Below are 19,473 nucleotides of genomic sequence, written 5' to 3' on the forward strand. Positions count from 1 at the left end.
AATATTCCTTAACCAACAGCGCCATCCAGCGCAAGTCGTAGTAATGACTTGCGTTGTAATGGCAGCGTGGTAAAGGTTGTGCGGTGTAAACACTGCGTTGTAAACAACGTTTACCGCTGCAGCAGGTGCAGGGGCCGACTGAACCCCAGTTCTGGCAGTATCGTACTACCCATGCAATGGGCCCTTTGCACCCTTGAGGCCTCACTGTCAACAATCTATGCGACAAAAAAGACATGTTTTGCGTTTAACTTGCATGTTCGCCCGAAAGCTTTCTTGGCGGTATATAACATATTTTTTTGTCTAGCTCAATCGCATGCATTGTGTTGTCTTCTGGAGGATGAAAGGCTGAGTGGGGTCCAGAGAGGTTCAAACCTGTGACTGTGGGGACAAACAGAATTCATTCCCTGCAGCAGGTGCATTATTCCACCGCGCTATCCATGGTGTAGATGACAAACACTGTGACGAACTACATGGTACAGGTTTAGGCATCTATACGACTGGGCCAGAGGCTACAGTCGGTGGCGTAACGCAACTTGAGAGGGCATGGGGGGAGCTGCGAAGTACATGTCAAAAGCTCCCAGGCCAGAAACCCCTGCACGGCGCCAGCCAGTGTGTGGTGCGTGACTTATGCTGCTGAAATGTTGCAAATGGTTTTAAGTAATTGTGCAATACATTTTTCATTCTTTATGCAGCTGAGGTTGCCCCCTAGAGCTCGGGGCACTCCGCACTGAGGGGACTATTGATGGCTGCAGCTAGACTAGCACGGCTGAGCTCATTCCGGTGGCATTCCCCGGGGCCAGAGCAGCAGGTTTTTAGGTGAAAGTACTACCTGTGGTGCTGCAGGACGTGCACTCCTCACCTGGGCTGAAAGTGGCAGCTTGCAGACCACATCGCAGAGTTATACTCAGGGGCATAGCTACCACTGGTGCAGCAGGTGCAGTGCACCAGGGCCCGGAGCCCCAATGAGCCCATTGAACTCTGATAATCATTATATTTTACCACCCCAACAGCAGTAAAAGGGCCATTTCCCTTTCTTGCATTAGGGCCCCTAGGCATCCTTGCTACGCTAGTACTGGGGGGCACAGGTGCACAAAGATGGCCGCCTTCACTGTGAGGTGGTGGGGAGCGTACTGTCCCGAGACCAGCCTTTTGTAGGCCCCTACGCTTTGTTCGCCCTATGTTGGCAGGGTATGCTCAGACGTGAGTCCCTTGCTCACTTTGCCACTGGATTCAAGATAGCCTGGCTGAAGAGGGTTAGGAACCCGAAACCGGTCCCAGGATGCTTGTTTCCGGTCCAAGAAAAACATGGTTTGGCAGTTCGGCGCTGGACTGTTCCCATGAGGCACAGGGTCAGACTGATTTGCATATGGCCATGTCTGAACTGGGGTGGCGGAGTGAGCTAAAGAATGGTGATGGATTAAACCCAGATCTCTTGACTGGGGGTGAGTGTTTGATTTGCTCAAACGCTCCTTCCATCATCCCCTTTTGTACCGCTTTGTAGGCCCCTGCCAGGTGTTTATATGAACTCCCACAGTCAGCCTAGCTTCAGGTTGTTACTAACAGTGGAACCTAAGCATACACAGCACGAGGTGTATTTGGCAGGACCCAGGGTCCATTCTAAAATCAATGGTTCCCCGTCTCAAAAAAAGGTACTGGGAGTATATGGACTCACAAAGTCTAGAATATACTGCACATGGCACTTTAACTGCGAGTTTCCTAAATGTTAAAGAAGGTTTTAGCTTTGATATATTTCTGGATGACATCGAAGCCCCCAGGCAAGAGCCTTGTATATCCAACTCAGATACGAAGCTCTCCCCTTCAATGCTAGAAGAAGCAACTAGGAAACTGCGTCTGTGACGCCACTGTGTCCTACATGTCACACTGTTTCTGAGACTCTTGAGCACTTTCTTTTTTGTTGTCCCTCCTATGTTGATCTTAGAAAAACTTGGATAACTCCAGTCTGTCGCTTATTATGTTTTACTCGGCCCAGTGATGCGTTACGTATTCTTAGGTCGGACTCTACAAGGTGGCTCGTATTTGCAATTTCTAGATATCTGCTCCTTGCCTGGTGGCAGAGGTCAAAACTGATTAAAACTGCTTCAGAGAATTTAATTTGTTAACACACCCAAACCTGGCCCCAGACTTATGTATTTTACATTCATTCTGGAAGATGTGAAAGCCAGTTTTTACATGAACTATTTAATGACATTTTGTATTGTAATTTTAACTGTTTTTATGCTCATGAATTGTTTTTATAGTGTACATGATCATACTTTTGATCGAATAAAGAATATATATATATATACATGGGTAGGGTGATCAACCGTCCGTAAATTTCACGGACAGTCTGTAATTTTGGCCGTCTGTCCGTTGTCCGTGAAGGATTCTTTAACGGACGCCATTTGTCCGTAATTTTAACCACCCACCTCCCTTCTTGACTCCCGTGCTGTTGAGACTCCGATGCAGGACCAAAGCTCAGATACCCCGCAGCATTGGAGCGACACAGCGGGATGGAAACCTTCACACCTCCAGCCCTTGATGAGCTGTTAGCAGGTGCTCGAAGGTGACTGAGAGAGAGGGGGGGTGCAGCTTTAGGAGCAGGGGCATCTATTCAGATGCAAACAGCCCTGAATGCGTCATGTCTCTGCAATTTAGAGGGGGCCTCACACATTCCTTTTCTGCCCAGGGCCCAAAACATCCTAGAACCGGCCCTGATCACACCGAGGCAGCACGTGGTTCAAACAAACCTAGGTTCTTCAAACATGCAGTCTAAAATGTACTAAAATAAAAAATGGCACAATCACACCCACATGTATTAACAAAGTATGGAGGGCAATCCGTTAAATCAATTCTCTCAGAGTATCTCCTTTAGGTACTGTACATCACAGTGGGGGGAGGGGGCAAAACTAACATTTTGGAAAGAGAGCCTGTCTTCTCGTTGTCTTGGCAAGGAGGGGTGAGGAGCCCTACCCCACCCTGGAAGAGACCAGGATTATCCTAGAATACTGCATGCCCACCCCTGTGCCCACCCCGGTGGATCCTGTTCCCCCTCCTGTGATGGCTCCTGTTCTCCCATGTGTTGGCTCCTCTCCCCTTCCCCCCACCCCTCCAGTGATGGCTCCTGTCCCCCCCATGTGGTGGCTCCTGTCCCCCCCACCCCCGCCTGTGTTGGATCCTGTCTCTGTCCTGGGTGGCTTCTGTCCCAGTCCTGGAATGGCTCCTGCAGCGAGGGTGAAGTTCTTGATGGGCCTCTTCTCGAAAAGGCTCAGCTCAAAATGAATATGAAAAGGTGGGCGAGTGAGTAAGTGAAGGGATGGATGGATGAATGAAAGATTGAATAGATGGATAATGAGAGAGGATGGACAAAAGGGTGGATGGATGAGTGAAAGGATGGATGAGTGAAAAGGTGGATGATGAGTGAGTGGGTGGATGGATGAGTGAAATGATGGATGGATGGATTGATGAATTGATAAGTGCAAGGGTGAATGGATGAACGGATGAGCGAAAGGGTGGATGTAAAGATGGATGAGTGAGTGAAAGGGAGGGTAGATGGACAAAGGGATGAATAGATGAGTGAAGGAGTGAAAGGATAAATGGATGAGAGAAAGGATGGATGAGTGATAGGGTCAATGGATGGATTCATGAATAGATGAGTAGATGGTTGGGTGGGTGGATGGATGGGTGGATAGAAGGAAGGATTGCTAAGTGAAAGGGAAGATGAATGGATGACAAAGGGTGGAAGGATGAGTGACTGGGTGGATGGATGAGTAAGTGAAAGGATGGCTGGATGGGTGAAAGGGTAAATGGCTGCATGGATGAGTAAATGGATGGATGGGTAGAATAGTGGATGGATGAGTGTACAGATGGATAGGGTGAAAGGGTGGATGGATGGATAATGGATGGATGAATGAAGGGATGGATGAGTGAAATGATAGATGGAAGGATACATGATAGATAGGTTTGCGACTGGTTGAATATGTTTGGATATGGCTGGGCTTACTTATATATTATTGCGCGACCTCTGATGTGTCTGTTAAACTTATCCAATTGTCCTGAATTTTGACCTCCTGTCCTGAATTTGTGTCCTGAATTTTGACCCTTTGTCCTGAATTTTTACACTCACCGTCCTGAATTTGCGCCAATGCCAGTTGGTCACCCTATACATGGGACGACCCTTCCCACCCGCGCACAGCGCATTGACTAACCACACCCAGGCCAGAGGCGCCCAGAAGCCCCCTGCAGGCAGCATGCATGGAGTGCCTGCACCCGATCCAAGCGCTGCGCCTGACACACTCTCTTGTGCAGTCACTTACCAGCCTGGCCTCATCGCAGCAGTCCGCAGCAGCTCAGGGTTGCCGGGTACAATGTGATGCCATACAGGGCTTCACCTTCCAAAGGTACAGGATGCGGATATCAAAACCGCAGGCGCGTGTTTGCATTCTGTGATTTAAAGTATAGTGCTTCGAGGCGCCTTGAGACGGAAGCACGCTAAATGGGAACATATGTTTTAATTATATGTTCCAGCTAGTCAAATGGCGGCTTCCAAAATCAGTGCAAAACCTCACACAGCAGCCTCCTCACGAGAAGGTGTCGGAGCGGTTCTCCATGCCCAGCGGCCAGTCTCACTTGGTATAGCTCCTCCCAGTTTTCGGAGACCCAAAGGGGTCACTCTGTCCCCGGACAGCGCCCCTGCACGCAGCCCTGCTCGTCCAAGTGGCTGTTCCGCCGTGCTTGCTCCTGGCTGCCTGGAGAAGTGGGCGAGCTCACAAGTGGATTGGAATCCAGGCCCCGGGAAGGGGGCGGAGGCACGTGGACACGCACAGGTGCCTGCGCGGAGGGGCGCAGACCCCCAGAATGACCGGCGCCTAGATCAGATGGCGGCGCGTTATTTAAAGACCACAGGCCTGTGTATCAGGTTCAAGCACTGCTGGAAAAGCCTCAGGCTAAAATCTCAGCTGCTGCAGTTAACCCTTTATTGGCTCCTGTCAGACAGCCCACCCCACCCGCATTCGCCTCTTCCGTCTCTCCAGAGACCAGCAGATCTGAGAGTTATCAATAATGCCCCCCACATGGAAACAAACACCTTATGCATCAGAGTGGAGCAGAGATCTCCAACCTTTCCTACAGTGAGAGCAACTTCTGATCACTGAAAACCGTCACGAGCTACTGGCTAATACAAGGGCACAAATGTACACAGAGGCCGAATAACTTAAACAATGTCCCTAGAGTATCTCACTCCGACTACAGGGACGGTTTGCATTTAGGGAGATCGAGGATTAGTGTTGTCCCTTTGCTCTAGTTGAGACAGGAAAAGAGGGTGAGAGAGAAATAAGGTGAGAGGAAAAGAGACAGAAAGGAAATAACGACAGAATGACGAAAAAGGGCAAGAGAAAGAAAGAAAAATAAGAAATAATGAAAGAAGGAACAGAATAAAGAAGAGAAAGAATGATGGAAATATAAATAAAATAAACAGACAAAAGAGTAAAATAAAGGAGATGTAGGAAAAAGAAAATACGTAGAAAATGGAAGAGGAAGATGAAGATAAAGTAATAGTGAAAGGAATGAACGAACGAAAGGAGAAGAAGAAAGAATGGCTGAGGAAGAAGTTGAAAAAGAAAGAAGGAAGTATGTGACAGCAAGAAAACAGAATACACGATAAAGAAAGACAAGAAAAGAATGGAAATTAAGGGAAGAAAAAATGAGATAAATTATGGGCTAGAGAGTAGGCAAAAAGAAAATAAGAAATAAACATAAAGAGAGCAACTGAGATAAGGACAGAACTGGAGGAAAAAAAGGAGAAAAAAGTACAATAAGAATACAAAAGAAAGACAGAAAAGAATAGAGGATGAAGACAGACAGAAGATAACACTGAAAGAAAGGATGGAACGAAGGAAAGAAAAGAAAAAAGAAAAGGAAAAAGAGGTAAGACAAAAGAAATGAAGGGGGAAATCTAGAAAGAGGGGAGGAAGGGCAAACAAATGGAGAAAGAAAAAAGAATGAAAGAACAAAGCAAATATGAAAGTAGAGAAAAAAAACTGAAGACATTTACAGAAGGAAAAAGAAAAAAAGGAAAATTCGAGAGAATGTGTGAGAAGAAAGACAACACAAGAAAGAAACATAATGACAAAATGGAGGGAAAATAGTAATCGAAATAAGAAAAAGAAAAAGTATAGAAAAATAGAAAGAATAAATTAAAAACAGGAATAAAGAGAAAGGCATTGAAAATAATGCACAATAAAGAAAGAAATAGGTAAAGAAAGTAGTGTAAAAAGATAAGAAATTTAAACAATTAGAAAGAAACAGTGAAAGCAAGAAAAGGAATAAAAGAAATCGAGACAGAAAAGAAATAAGCAAGAAAGGAGAGGCATGAAAAATTAAGAAAAGAAGTAAATGAAGATTTTTTCACAATAGGGTAGGCTGCATCATTCTTCACCTCAGAAAAATGGAGGACTTATTTCCAAGTGGGTCAGAATTGTAAATTTCACGGTATTTAAGGCATTTGCTAATTATCGGATGTGTTAAATACCTGAACCTTCGTAAAATTCTGGCAAGTCAAACCTGCTGAAATTTAACAGGGGAAAACAATACAGTATTTACTGTATCATGCTTATTTTGATGCTTTAAACATCATAATCTGCATGTTAATCCCTACAAACTCGTATTGGGTGCTATTTATCGCACACGATAAGTAACGTACCTCATGGTATCTTTATTTATCAGGTGCGATAGATAGCACCTATACTCGTAATTAGCCCTATGAATGTTTTAAATGGCTGTCTTATCAGGTGGGCAGCAGTATATTCTCAAGCCTGCTGACAGGAAATTATCATGTGCCAGCTACTCAGTGGCAGCCCATGAGCTACTGATCCCTTGCAATCGACTTGTCGGAGACCCCTGAAGTAGATGATCCCGTTAGGTTTCTCGCTGCCAATTTGTGGCCACCGACCTTGAAACACAGACAAGTGACTTAGTGTCAGTCAGTGCAGGAATAACACAGTCACTTTGAGTGTCATTTTTGGTGATTTTTTTTACCTCAGTCACAGTTCACTTGTGACTGTGACCCTAGTCATTAGAGAGGCTTATTTACAAGCCCACTGCTCTGCTAGTGCATCACTTTTTATGTGGGGAAAAGTGATGCACTGGCGACGCACGGGGCTTGTAAATAAGCCCCAGAGTTTCTCCAGACATTTCATAAACTCAATAAGGTCAGGTTGGTAAGAACACAGCTCCTGACCTCTACATTAACATCAGCTTTCCTCTTCACAGGGCTATTACCAAGAGATTGTGTAGGAGAGTAGGGACTGCTTCCTATGTTTACCCCCACTTTTTGGTGTGATTCTCTGTTTTTTTCGACTTTAGTGTGGATGTGAGCCTGCCAATCAGACCCACAGCCCAGCTGTTCTCTCTCTAAATTGATACCATGTACTTTAGGTACATACCAGATTGGTTACTGGGTCACCCTTGTGAGCCCCTGTATAGTGTACCATAGGTACCCAGGACATAGGTGCACCTTAGGCCTACCAAGGGCTGCAGCATGTATTGTGTCACCCCTGGTTTACCTTCCAAACTGACACCACAGGTCTGTTCACACAGCCTGGGTAAGGTGGTGTAATCACCCCTTATTTAGGTATAATATACTTATATCTATATATACATATAGACACATATACACCTCTAAGTCACTCCTATGGCAGGCCTTAACAATCCTGGAGGCAGAGTGCTTGGTTTTATGGACAAGCTACCTTAGCTCCTCAGAGCACTTCAGGATTTTCGCGCTTCTAGCGCTGTGTTGTATGTGCACTTTGCATTTTTCATTACCCGTTTTGTATTTAGGTTATTTATTTTACTTTTGTATCCCCTGATTTTATGGGCATTCTCCCACTCACTCACACTATAATTGTTGATCACCGCTGCTTCAGCGGGTCTGGTCCTGGGGCTTCCGATTTTCCCGAGAATCGGCCGACATCTTGAGAGTAGAGAGGACGTTTTTTGGGCACCATTTTGAGCGCTCTAGTGCTCCTGGTAGCCACGCGGTCAGCCTATTTAAGGCGGAATATATCTGGGGTCAGCCTGGACAAGCTACCTTAGCTCCTCAGAGCACTTCAGGATTCTCGCGCTTCTAGCGCTGTGTTGTAGGTGCACTTTGCATTTTTAATTACCCGTTTTGTATTTAGGTTATTTATTTTACTTTTGTATCCCCTGATTTTATGGGCATTCTCCCACTCACCCGCACTATAATTGTTGATCACCGCTGCTTCAGCGGGTCCGGTCCTGGGGCTTCCGATTTTGCAGAGAATCGGCCGACATCTTGAGAGTAGAGGGGACGTTTTTTGGGCGCCATTTTGAGCGCTCTAGTGCTCCTGGTAGCCAGGCGGTCAGCCTATTTAAACCTGTCTATCTAGCGCGCAGCGGTAGCGCGCAGCGGTAGCGCGCAGCGGGCGCGCCTTTCTCGCGCCTGAGTCGAGCCAGAGTCCTGCCCGTCTGCGCCCGTCAGCGCTAAGGAAGCGCTGGGCGCCGGTGACTCTGTGCCTTTTCGTTGACTGTAGGTATGTACTCTAGGGCGGAGCTCCTTAGGTTACGGAGCCTCTCAATACCTTGTATACATGTGCCCCTCGACCCACTCTATGGCCCTTTCAAGTGCCCCTGTGGTAAGCTGTCACTTCCTCACTGTACTTCCATCTCAATTCATACGGGGCACCCTTCTTTGGGCGATGCCCCGGCTGCTGCTCCTCCTATAATCTCTCAGTCCCCCTGTGATTTAAAAATTTGGCATCTTAATGTCAGATCTTTGGTCAAGCATCATCAGGCCATCTTTGACTTGCTATCCGATGAGACTCCTGATATTTTCTTTATGACCGAGACATGGTTGCATGATGAGGTCATGGCTGTGCCAAATCTAGCACTCCCCTCGGAATACTCTATTTTTACGCACAATCGAAACTCAAGGGGAGTAGGGATTGCTATGGCAATTAAATCATGCTACCCCTGTACTTGGAAAATTCTGGACATAGCTGGCTGTGAAAGTGCACATTTTTGCATCACGATAAGCCACCATTTCACTATGTCTGGTTTGTTGATCTATAGACCACCAGGCAGTGATGTGTCCTTTAGGAAAGCTCTCCCAGATTCTACAAGTTCCCTTGCACTGGGGTCGGCTAATTTTAGCATTATCGGGGACTTAAATCTTCATTTTGATACGCCCCACACCCCAGTGATCAGCAGCTTTCTCGCGGACCTGGAGGCACTTCAGCTTCCTCAGTTGGTCACCCACCCTACTCACGGGGGAGGGCATATTTTGGACCCGATATTCACAAACTTGACTATGGTTAAGGTCTCCCTGCCAAGACCTATAGTCTGGACTGATCATCATCTGATAGAGCTTCATGTTACGATCAAGGATCGTCCTTTTAAAATATCAGATAGAGTCATCTTCAGACGTCCCTGGAAAAAACTTAAATTAGCTGACTTTCATCATCTTCTCAGTGGTCTCCCGGTAGGCTCCTTTGAGGGTGTCGAGTCCGGCTACGATCTTTTTTGTGAATGGGTCACTAAAGCCCTTGACTCCTTGATTCCTGCAGCTTGGAGCAAGTGTCGCCTGTTAGAACCTAGCCCTTGGTACAACGACTCTCTTCGGCTTCTAAAGACATTATGTAAGCAAGCATAAAGAGTCTGGCGTAAGTCTTATGAGGCTGGGAAAAAAGCTTATTATTTAGCAAAAGTTAAGAGCTATCATAGAGCTATTTGTAGGACACGGGCAGCCTACTATTCTCATGAATTTAATATTAGCTCCAATCCCACGAAGCTGATCTTCAAAGTGTTAAAAGATCTTACAGCCAACAGAATACCTGTAGCTGAGATCTGCGCTCTCTCACATTGTGAAGATCTTGCGGTCTTCTTCGTGAAAAAAGTGTCTAAAATATATCGCTCTTTTCCTAGTACTAGTCTGACTATGGAAGATCAGAGCTCCAGTCCTAGTACTAACCTGGCCCTATCCACACTCCCTGACCTATCGGAGGAGGAGTTTTATAAGCTGGTCGTCAAAGTTAAATCTGGGTCACCTGCTGATCCTCTTAGACTAGCACAATTTAAAGAACTAGCCTCACTATGCCTACCTCCTATACGCCAACTCATAAACCTATCTTTTTCCTTGGGCATAATTCCTCCCAAATGGAAACAAGCGTATGTCACTCCCATCCTGATAAAACCTGCACTGGACCCTCTAAAACTGGAGAACTATTGACCCATCTCCCTTCTCCCTTGGATTGCGAAGGTAGCAAAAGCCCATGTGAATGGCATTGTATCTAACCATCTTCAGTCTGCTAACATCTTGGACCCTTCGCAGAAGGGTTTTCGTTCTGGTCACAGTACCGAGACCGCACTTCTCTCCATGACAGAACACCTGCGTTTTGTGTTGGACTCGGGTCAAACTGCGGCACTGATATTACTCGATCTCAGTGCCGCGTTTGACACTGTATCGCACGCAATACTTCTGCAGCGTCTGAGAGAAGCAGGTGTCAATGATGTGGCACTTGGTTGGTTCCGGTCGTTTCTCACCGACCGCACCTTTAGGGTCACTACTCCACCATTCGAGTCAAAACCCTATTCCATCGAGCAGGGAGTCCCGCAGGGGTCGGCATTAAGCCCCACGCTGTTTAATCTTTATGTGCAGCCGCTGGCTGCTGTCGCCAAGCGTTGGGACCTGACTTTGGTCTCTTACGCTGATGACAAGCAGCTGGTGGTTGCACTTAGTGGGGATTCGGATCTTGAAGCTACCAGATTTCGTGAGGGTCTTAGTGCTGTGGCCGGATGGATGACGGCCAATTGCCTACAGCTTAACGCTAAAAAGACCGAGGTCTTGATTGTGGGCAAGCAGAGCAATCTATGGGGTGACAAATGGTGGCCGTCAAAACTGGGCAATATCCACACACCGGCAGTTGAGGTGAAAAATTTGGGGGTTTGGTTTGATTCCTCCCTCAGCTTCTCCATCCACACAAAAAAAGTAGCGGCCTCCTGCTTTGGGATTTTACGCGGTCTACGGCCGATTCTGAAATTCTTCGACGCCCCTACCCGACAGCTGATAATTCAGGCTGCCATACTATCCAGACTCGACTATGCGAGCTCACTTTTGCTCGGAGCTAACCTGACGGAAACTACTAGATTGCAGCGCGTTCAGAACGCGGCCGCCAGGGCTCTGGTTTGCCTTCCTAGATTTTGCTCGGCCAAAGAAACTATCCGTAAGCTCCACTGGCTACCCCTGATTCAGAGGATTGAATTCAAGACTTTATGTCTATCTTTCAAAATTCTGAAACAATCTTCGCCTCAGATATTGGAGCACCTTATTACTCCTTGTGTTCCTTTTCGGCAGCTGAGGTCATTTGGGCAAAATGTAGCCGTCGTTCCACGTTTCAAGAGAAGCAGAGCAGGTGGCCGCTCTTTTGGAGTGTTGGCACCCAAGCTGTGGAACTCTCTTCCTGCCCATATTCGCGCCATCGATGAGTTATTGGCATTTAGGAGACCCGTTAAGACTTTTATCTGTCTCATTGGTTCTTAGGGTTCCTCCGTTTGGTTTCTTTTCTCGCTCTGACTGAGTTATGTTCCTTCTCCAGTCCAACTCCACCCCAACCATCGCGGAAAACGACGACCCCAACACCGCAGCCCGAACCCTGCATCGATGGATCTCGGACAGCACCAACACCATAGCCCACCTCAAGAAAAACAACAATACCCGTGCCAAGAAAGCCAGATGGTTTACCACCGAACTTCGAGAGTCCAGGCGCACATGCCGCCGCCTCGAAAAGGCCTGGAGAAACACCAAATCCACAGAAGCCCACAACAACTTCAGAGCCGCCACCAACGCCCACCATCAACTCATCAGAGAAACGAGGAAAAAAGCGATTGAAGACAGAATCTCCACCCACGCACACAACAGCAAGGAACTCTTCAGCATCATCAAGGAGTTCGCCCAACCCACCAGCGAGTCTACCGACATCCCTCCCTCACAAGACCTCTGCGACAAACTCAGCATCTTTTTCCACCACAAAATCAAGAGCATCTACGACAACTTCGACGAAGACAACCAACACACTGAACCCTCACCAACCACCCCCGACACCCGGAAACCAGCGATTGATGACTGGACAGCCCTCACCACCGAAGACACACTGAAGACAATGAAGTCAATCCACTCAGGGGCCCCCACGGACCCCTGCCCCACCACATCTTCAACAGAGCCGCCAACACCATCGCACCCATGCTCCGCCAAACCATCAACCGCTCCCTGGCGACCGCCTCATTCCCCGACGACTGGAAACACGCCGAGGTCAACCCCCTCCTAAAGAAACCCTCAGCGGACCCCACCGACCTCAAAAACTACAGACCCATCTCCCTGCTCCCGTTCCCAGCGAAAGTCATCGAGAAAGCCATCAACAGCCAACTCGCCACATTCATTGAAGAACACAACATCCTCGACTCCTCCCAATCCGGCTTCAGAAAAAAACACAGTACGGAAACCGCTCTCCTCGCCGCAACAGACGACATCCGCACCTTACTGGACAAAGGAGAAACAGTAGCCCTCATCCTCCTCGACCTATCAGCGGCGTTCGACACAGTCTCCCACCGCACCCTAATACGCAGACTCTACGATGCAGGAATCCAGGACAAGGCCCTCGACTGGATCTGCTCCTTCCTCTCCAGCAGGACGCAGCGGGTCAGACTCCCCCCTTTCCTCTCGGACCCCACACCTATCACCTGCGGAGTCCCCCAGGGCTCCTCCCTCAGCCCGACGCTCTTCAACGTCTACATGGCTCCACTTGCCCCCATCGTCAGAACCTACGGACTCAACATCGTGTCATATGCAGACGACACCCAGCTCATCCTCTCCCTATCCAACGAGCCCAACACCGCCAGACGCAACTTTCGAGAAGGCATGGAAGCCGTCGCCAAATGGATGAAAAACAGCTGCCTACAACTAAACACCAACAAAACAGAAGTACTCATCATGGGCCCAAACCCCGACGCCTGGAGTGACACCTGGTGGCCCACCGCCCTCGGAAACCCGCCAACCCCCACAGACCACGCACGCAACCTGGGAATCATCCTGGACTCCGAGCTCAAAATGGACCGCCAGATCAACTCTGTCTCATCTTCCTGCTTCCACACCCTCCGCCTCCTTCGTAAGACCTTCAAATGGATCCCCCTCGAACACCGAAAGACAGTCACTCACGCCCTGGTCACCAGCAGACTCGACTACGGCAACGCACTCTACGCCGGAATAAACAAAAACCTCATCCGCAAGCTACAGAACATCCAGAACGCCGCCGCAAGACTGGTCCTCAACCTGCCAAAACACTGCCACATCTCCCAGCACCTGCGCACACTCCACTGGCTCCCTGTCGAGGCGAGAATCACCTTTAAGATGCTCACCCACGCACACAAGGCCCTCCACGGCACCGGACCAGCATACCTGAACAGCCGACTCAAATTCCACGCACCCCAAAGGACCCTACGATCAGCCCAGCTTTCCTACGCTGTGGTCCCCCGCACCAGAAAGACCAGATCGGGAGGCCGCTCCTTCTCCTTCCTCGCGGCCAAAGCATGGAACGCCCTTCCGCTCCACCTCAGACAGACAACATCGCTCCCCATCTTCGCAAGAAACCTCAAAACCTGGCTCTTCGACAGACCCCCTCCTTGATGGAATGGAACCTGCACCCCCCCAATCCCCTCCCACCCCTAGCGCCTTGAGACCCTTACGGGTGAGTAGTCGCGCTTTAACAAACTCCTGATTGATTGATTGATTGATTTCCAGATACAGCGCCGGGACGCCCCTTTGCTGGGGCAGCTGCGCACTATAAAAATGGAAATAACATAACATAACAAAACATAACATATGAGAGGGTGCCCTAGCATGAGCTGAGCCCCTCTGCAGCTTTCTGAACCATCTCCTTATAGCTGTTCTATGATATAGCCATACCATATACTCTTAAGTGCATTATAATCCTTGAGGTTAATGCTGACTTTGGTTTGGCTTTATCAAAACATGTCGTGTAAGGTGTGAAACACTTTGGAATACTACCCCCCCCCCGCCAGTCCTGGAGGCGGGGGTAGCATTCCACCCTTCTAGAGGGAGAAGACATGTAGTTACTGGTTTACCCGGTTAAAATTAAACAGAGCCTCAGCATCACAAAATGGATGCTGCTACCACAGACACAAGTCTGATCTCCTGTTGCTGGATGAAACTCCGGCAAGGGAGGCCTGGACAATAGGTTTCCTGTCCAGGGAGGTGCCAGCACCTCCCCAGACAGGCTTTTGTGTATTGGGGCAGGGAGGGCTGCATTCAGTGAATGCTTTCCAGACACTGCTTGGGGCACAAAAGGTGATCTATGCATTTCCCAGTTCAAACCGGTTGCTGGGGCACTCTGCCCCAGCTCTGGCGCGAAACTGGGCAAAGGGAAAGGGGTGAAACCACCCCCTTCCCAGGTCCACCCATAGAAGGGACCTTAAGGGTAGTCCAGCCCCTAAACTCAGTATAAGTATAGGAGCTGTGTCCCTAGGACTTTAGATTACCCTGGACAAAACTTTGATACAGAAATTCTGGACCTTCGACATTCCGTTTCGACTGGAAGACGCAAGACATTTCCCTTGTGGTCAAGGAGTGACCACCCTGTTCAAACAGGCACCAACAGCAACTTTGCCGGTCTGCATTTTTTGAGGCTCCAGCCGGATCCCAAAGAATCTGCGACACAGGACATGGGCTTCCAGACATTTCTGACCCCGACCTTCAATCCCAGCAAAGCTGAGACCCGTGGCGGACACTAGAGATGTGGGACCGAAATTCCTGGACATCCTGCATTTTGCTAACTGCATCGACTCCCAAGGTATCTCGCAGTTGTGCATTGGGGTACAAGAAGCCCGAGACCCGAGCACCATTTGCACCACAGCTCAGTCCTCCACACTCCACGAGTGTCCCGTGGGGCCCGCTCTTGCATTTCAGCTCAACGCGTCTTCCCGGTTCCTAGTCCGTTGGCTAGTGAGCCCTCTGAAGCCCTCTGAGGGCCAAGCTGCTTGCCTGGCCCTCTTGCTGCCGCCTCTCCTTAGGGCCCCTGCTCTCCAGGCTTGCCCTTGCTCTCCAGGCTTGCCCAGGCTTGCCCTCGCTCTCCAGGCTTGCCCTCGCTCTCCCCGCTCCGCTTTCCCGCTCTTTCCAACCCCCCCTCTGCTCCCTGCCGCTGCTCTCCTGCGGCCCCGCCCCTTCTCCTGTCTCCCACTCCCCATTCGCCGCCCCGCTCCCGCCTCCCTGCTGCTCCTCCCTCCCACTTCGCCATAAATGGCGGGGACCGCGCATACATGCAGCGGCCACGCGCAACGGGCGCGCCGATTGCGCGCCAAGCGCGCGCCAATGGTAAGCCCGTCTATGCCTGGACCGCGCCCAGCACCAGAACCCCTGGACCCCGCCAGAGCCAGCCAGCCCGACTGAGCTACGACGCCGCCACCTTCCACGCACTCAACACCGGCCGACATCCAGCCTGCTACCAAGCCACCCCGAAACGCACCCACGGAGCCTTCACCTGCCACGCCTGCTACTTCACCTGCACTCGGTCCTGCACCGCGCCAGCCAAAACAGCCGCCAACAACAACCACCTCAAGTGCATCCTGCTCAACACCCGCTCCATCCACAGGCACGTCGTCGAACTATGGGACGTCCTGGACAAAACGGCACCAGACGTCGCCTTCTTCACGGAAACCTGGATGAATGCCTCCTCAGCCCCCGACATCGCCATTGCCATCCCAGACGGCTACAAGATTATCCGGAGGGACCGCGTCAACCAGACTGGAGGAGGCATCGCCATCGTCCACAGAAACACTATCCACATCACGACCAACACCCACGACACCCTTTCCACCGCAGAGCACCTGCCCTTCCAGATTCACACCGACCCCAAGACCACCCTCAGAGGAACCCTCATCTACAGACCCCAGGGACCACGCTCACACTTCAGCGAGGCCATCGCAGACTTCATCAGCCCACTCGCCCTCGCCTCCTCCGACTACATCCTCCTAGGAGACCTCAACTTCCACCTGGAGAACGACCAGGACAACAACACCACCGCCCTACTAGACAACCTCGCCAACCTCGGATTCAAGCAACTGGTCAACACCCCAACCCATTACGCCGGCCACACGCTCGACCCCGTCTTCTCCTCCAGCAACCACATCTCCTTCAGCCACACCACCGAGCTCCACTGGACCGACCACAGCTGCGTACACTTCAACTTCAGGAAAACAACGACCCACCACCGCCCTCAACTAACCCCCCGAAGATGCTGGAGCAAGATCACCACCGACTGACTCACCACCTCCTTGAGCCTTAACCCTCCCACAACACCACGGACCCCAACGAAGGAGCCCGCAACCTCACACAGTGGATCACGACTGCGCCGACACCCTTGCTCCACAGAAAAACCCTCATAGCAACCTCAACAGCAAGAAAGCGGCCTGGTTCACCAACGATATCAAAGACTCCAAGAAATCTTGCCGTGACCTCGAGAAAGCCTGGCGCCACAGCCAGTCAACGGATAACATGACAGCCCTCAAGAACGCCACCCGCAAACACCACCAGCTGATCCGCACCACCAAAAGGTCATCCTTCAGAGAACGACTGGACAACCACACCCACAACAGCAAGGAACTCACCAACGTCGTGAGGGTGCTCTCCAACCCAACGCCAGCAACAACGACATCACGCCTTCTCAAAACCTCTGCAACTCTCTGGCCACCTTTTTTCACCATAAGATCGTCGACATACACAACAGCTTCGGCGCTCAGAACTCGTACCCCACCACCGAACCTACACCCCCCACCACCACCCTGTGCGCCTGGACTCAGGTCAGCACGGAAGATATCACCCACACGATGAACACCATCCACTCGGGCTCCCCAGCCGATCCCTGCCCACACCACATCTTCAACAAAGCCGACTCCAGCATCGCACCCAAACTTCGGGACATCATCAACAACTCCTTCATATCCGCCACCTTCCCGGAGAGCTGGAAGCAAGCACAGATCAGCGCCCTCCTGAAGAAACCCACCGCAGACCCCTCAGACATCAAGAACTTCCGCCCCATCTCGCTCCTCCCCTTCCCTACAAAAGTCATTGAGAAAACCGTCAACAAACAGCTGACAGCCTTCCTGGAGATGAACGGCTCCCTCGAACCATCGCAGTTCGGATTCCGAGCAAACCACAGCACCGAGACCGCCCTCATCGTGGCCACCGACGACATCCGGACCCTGCTGGACAACGGAGAAACTGCCGCCCTCATCCTGCTCGACCTTTTGGCTGCGTTCGACACGGTCTGCCACCGCACCCTGACAACCCGCCTCCGCCACCCCGGGATCCAAGGAAAGGCCCTGGAATGGATCACCTCCTTCCTCTCCGACAGAACCCAAAGAGTCCGTCTTCCGCCCTTCCTCGCAGAAGCCATCAAGATCATCTGCGGCGTACCTCAAGGCTCCTCACTCAGCCCCACCCTCTTCAACGTCTACATGAGCTCCCTCGCAGCCATCGCACGCAAGCACAACCTCAACATCATCTCCTACGCCGATGATACCCAACTGATCCTCTCCCTCACCAACAACCCCACCTCCTCCAGAGCCAGCTTCCAGGACGGAATGAAAGACATCACAAACTGGATGAAGCTCAGACGGCTGAAACTGAACTCAGACAAGACCGAAGTCCTCATCCTCGGCCCATCCATCTCCGCCTGGGACGACTCCTGGTGGCCCCCTGCTCTGGGCCCCCCACCCAAGCCCACGGACCATACATGCAACCTGGGCTTCATCCTTGACTCCTCCCTCATGATGGCTAGGCAAGTTAACGCCGTTACCTCCTCCTGCTTGGATGTAAAACGGTACAACGCGTGGTATTACCACGCGTACCGTTACAACGCGTTTTTTACAATGCAAGTCGTTACCACGACTTGAGCTGTAGGGGTGCTGGACTTAGAATAGTTACATTTACTATTCCAACACCAGCCTACGTACAGTAGGGAAGGTGTTGGAATAGTAAATCTACTACTCCTTGTCCTTGAGCGCCCTCCAGGGCAAGTCGTGGTTACGACTTGCGTTGTAAAAGACGTGTCGTAACAGTACTGCGTGGTAACATCCGCGTTGTAAAGGATGTTCCCCCTCCTGCTTCAACACACTCCGCATGCTCCGTAAGATCTTCCGCTGGATCCCCACTGGAACCAGGAAAACGGTCACCCAGGCCCTCGTCACCAGCCGTCTGGACTACGGGAACGCCCTCTACGCTGGGACCACCGCCAAACTACAGAAAAGACTCCAGCGCATCCACAACGCCTCAGCACGACTCGTGTTGGACATCCCCCGACACAGCCACATCTCCGCCCACCTGAGGGACCTGCACTGGCTCCCCGTCAGCAAGAGGATCAAGTTCAGACTCCTCACCCACGCACACAAGGCTCTCCACGACTTCTGCCCCGAATACCTCAACAACCGCCTCACGTTCTACACGCCAATCCGCCAGCTCCGCTCCGCCAGCCTCGCCCTCGCCACCGTCCCACGGATCCGCAGAACCACCACTGGAGGAAGATCCTTCACCTACCTGGCAGCCAAGACCTGGAAGACCCTCCGCACCCACCTACGACTCACCCAGGACCATCTTTCCTTCAGGAAGCAACTCAAGACCTGGCTTTTCGAGCAGTAGCAGCCCCCCTAGCGCCTTGAGACCCTAGCGGGTGAGTAGCATGCTTTACAAATACTCTTGATTGATTGATTGATCTTTTACATCTAACTTGCGTTTCTGGTTGCTCCACCAGGTTTGCTCCAACTTCCCTTCAAAGGAGAAGTATCTCAAACCTTGCTGGTCTGCACTGAAGCCATTCTCGACATCCTGCGTGGGTTGCGTTTGCCAAGCCTTTTCGGGTCCAGTCTGGACACCGACACCGCAGTCAACTAGATTTTTTGTGGGGCAGCTCAAATCCAGCTCCTGGTCGTCGTTGACGCCTCCTGGTCCTGATGGCTGAAGAGACAAACTTCACATCTTCACCTGAAATCATCGACATCTGGTGGCATCTTCCTATCGCCGCCCTGGTCACTGGCAAGTGACCCAGACTCTGTCCCTTCTGCTTTCAGGTTCTACAGATCTTCGATCCACCCTTGGATCCACCCGGACACTTTGTCTCTGGTCGCCTGCAGCACTTCTTTGCAGCTCTCCATTGAAAACGACGACGAAACCCGACACGAAAAGACACCTATGCACCGGCTTCCCTGGGTGAGGTAACACGAGTACTCCAGTGCTCCCGTGGGTCTTGACTCTCGAAGTCTCCTAGTTTAAAAGGGTTCCATCGTAGTCCAGCTGGATGAAGAACCGGGATAACCCACTTACTGGGTCTAGGCGACGGGGGAACCGCCCAAGTCTTCCATACCTTCCATACTTAGTAAAAGGAGACACACGAGCCTTCA

The 19,473-nt window shown here is 50.6% G+C and overlaps 1 protein-coding gene across 1 annotated transcript in view; it reads right to left on the reverse strand.

The window, feature by feature from the left end:
- Nucleotides 1-4,469, reverse strand: part of RUSC2 (RUN and SH3 domain containing 2) — a 397,633-nt gene extending 393,164 nt beyond the window's left edge. Inside the window, exon 1 of the mRNA XM_078674652.1 lies at nucleotides 4,314-4,469. The gene's annotated coding sequence lies outside the window, so the exon portion shown is untranslated. The remainder of the gene's footprint in view (nucleotides 1-4,313) is intronic.
- Between the last annotated feature and the right edge of the window lie 15,004 nt (nucleotides 4,470-19,473).

This window comes from Lissotriton helveticus, chromosome 2_1 (genome assembly GCF_964261635.1).
Source record: "Lissotriton helveticus chromosome 2_1, aLisHel1.1, whole genome shotgun sequence".
Classification (NCBI taxonomy): Eukaryota; Metazoa; Chordata; class Amphibia; order Caudata; family Salamandridae; genus Lissotriton; species Lissotriton helveticus.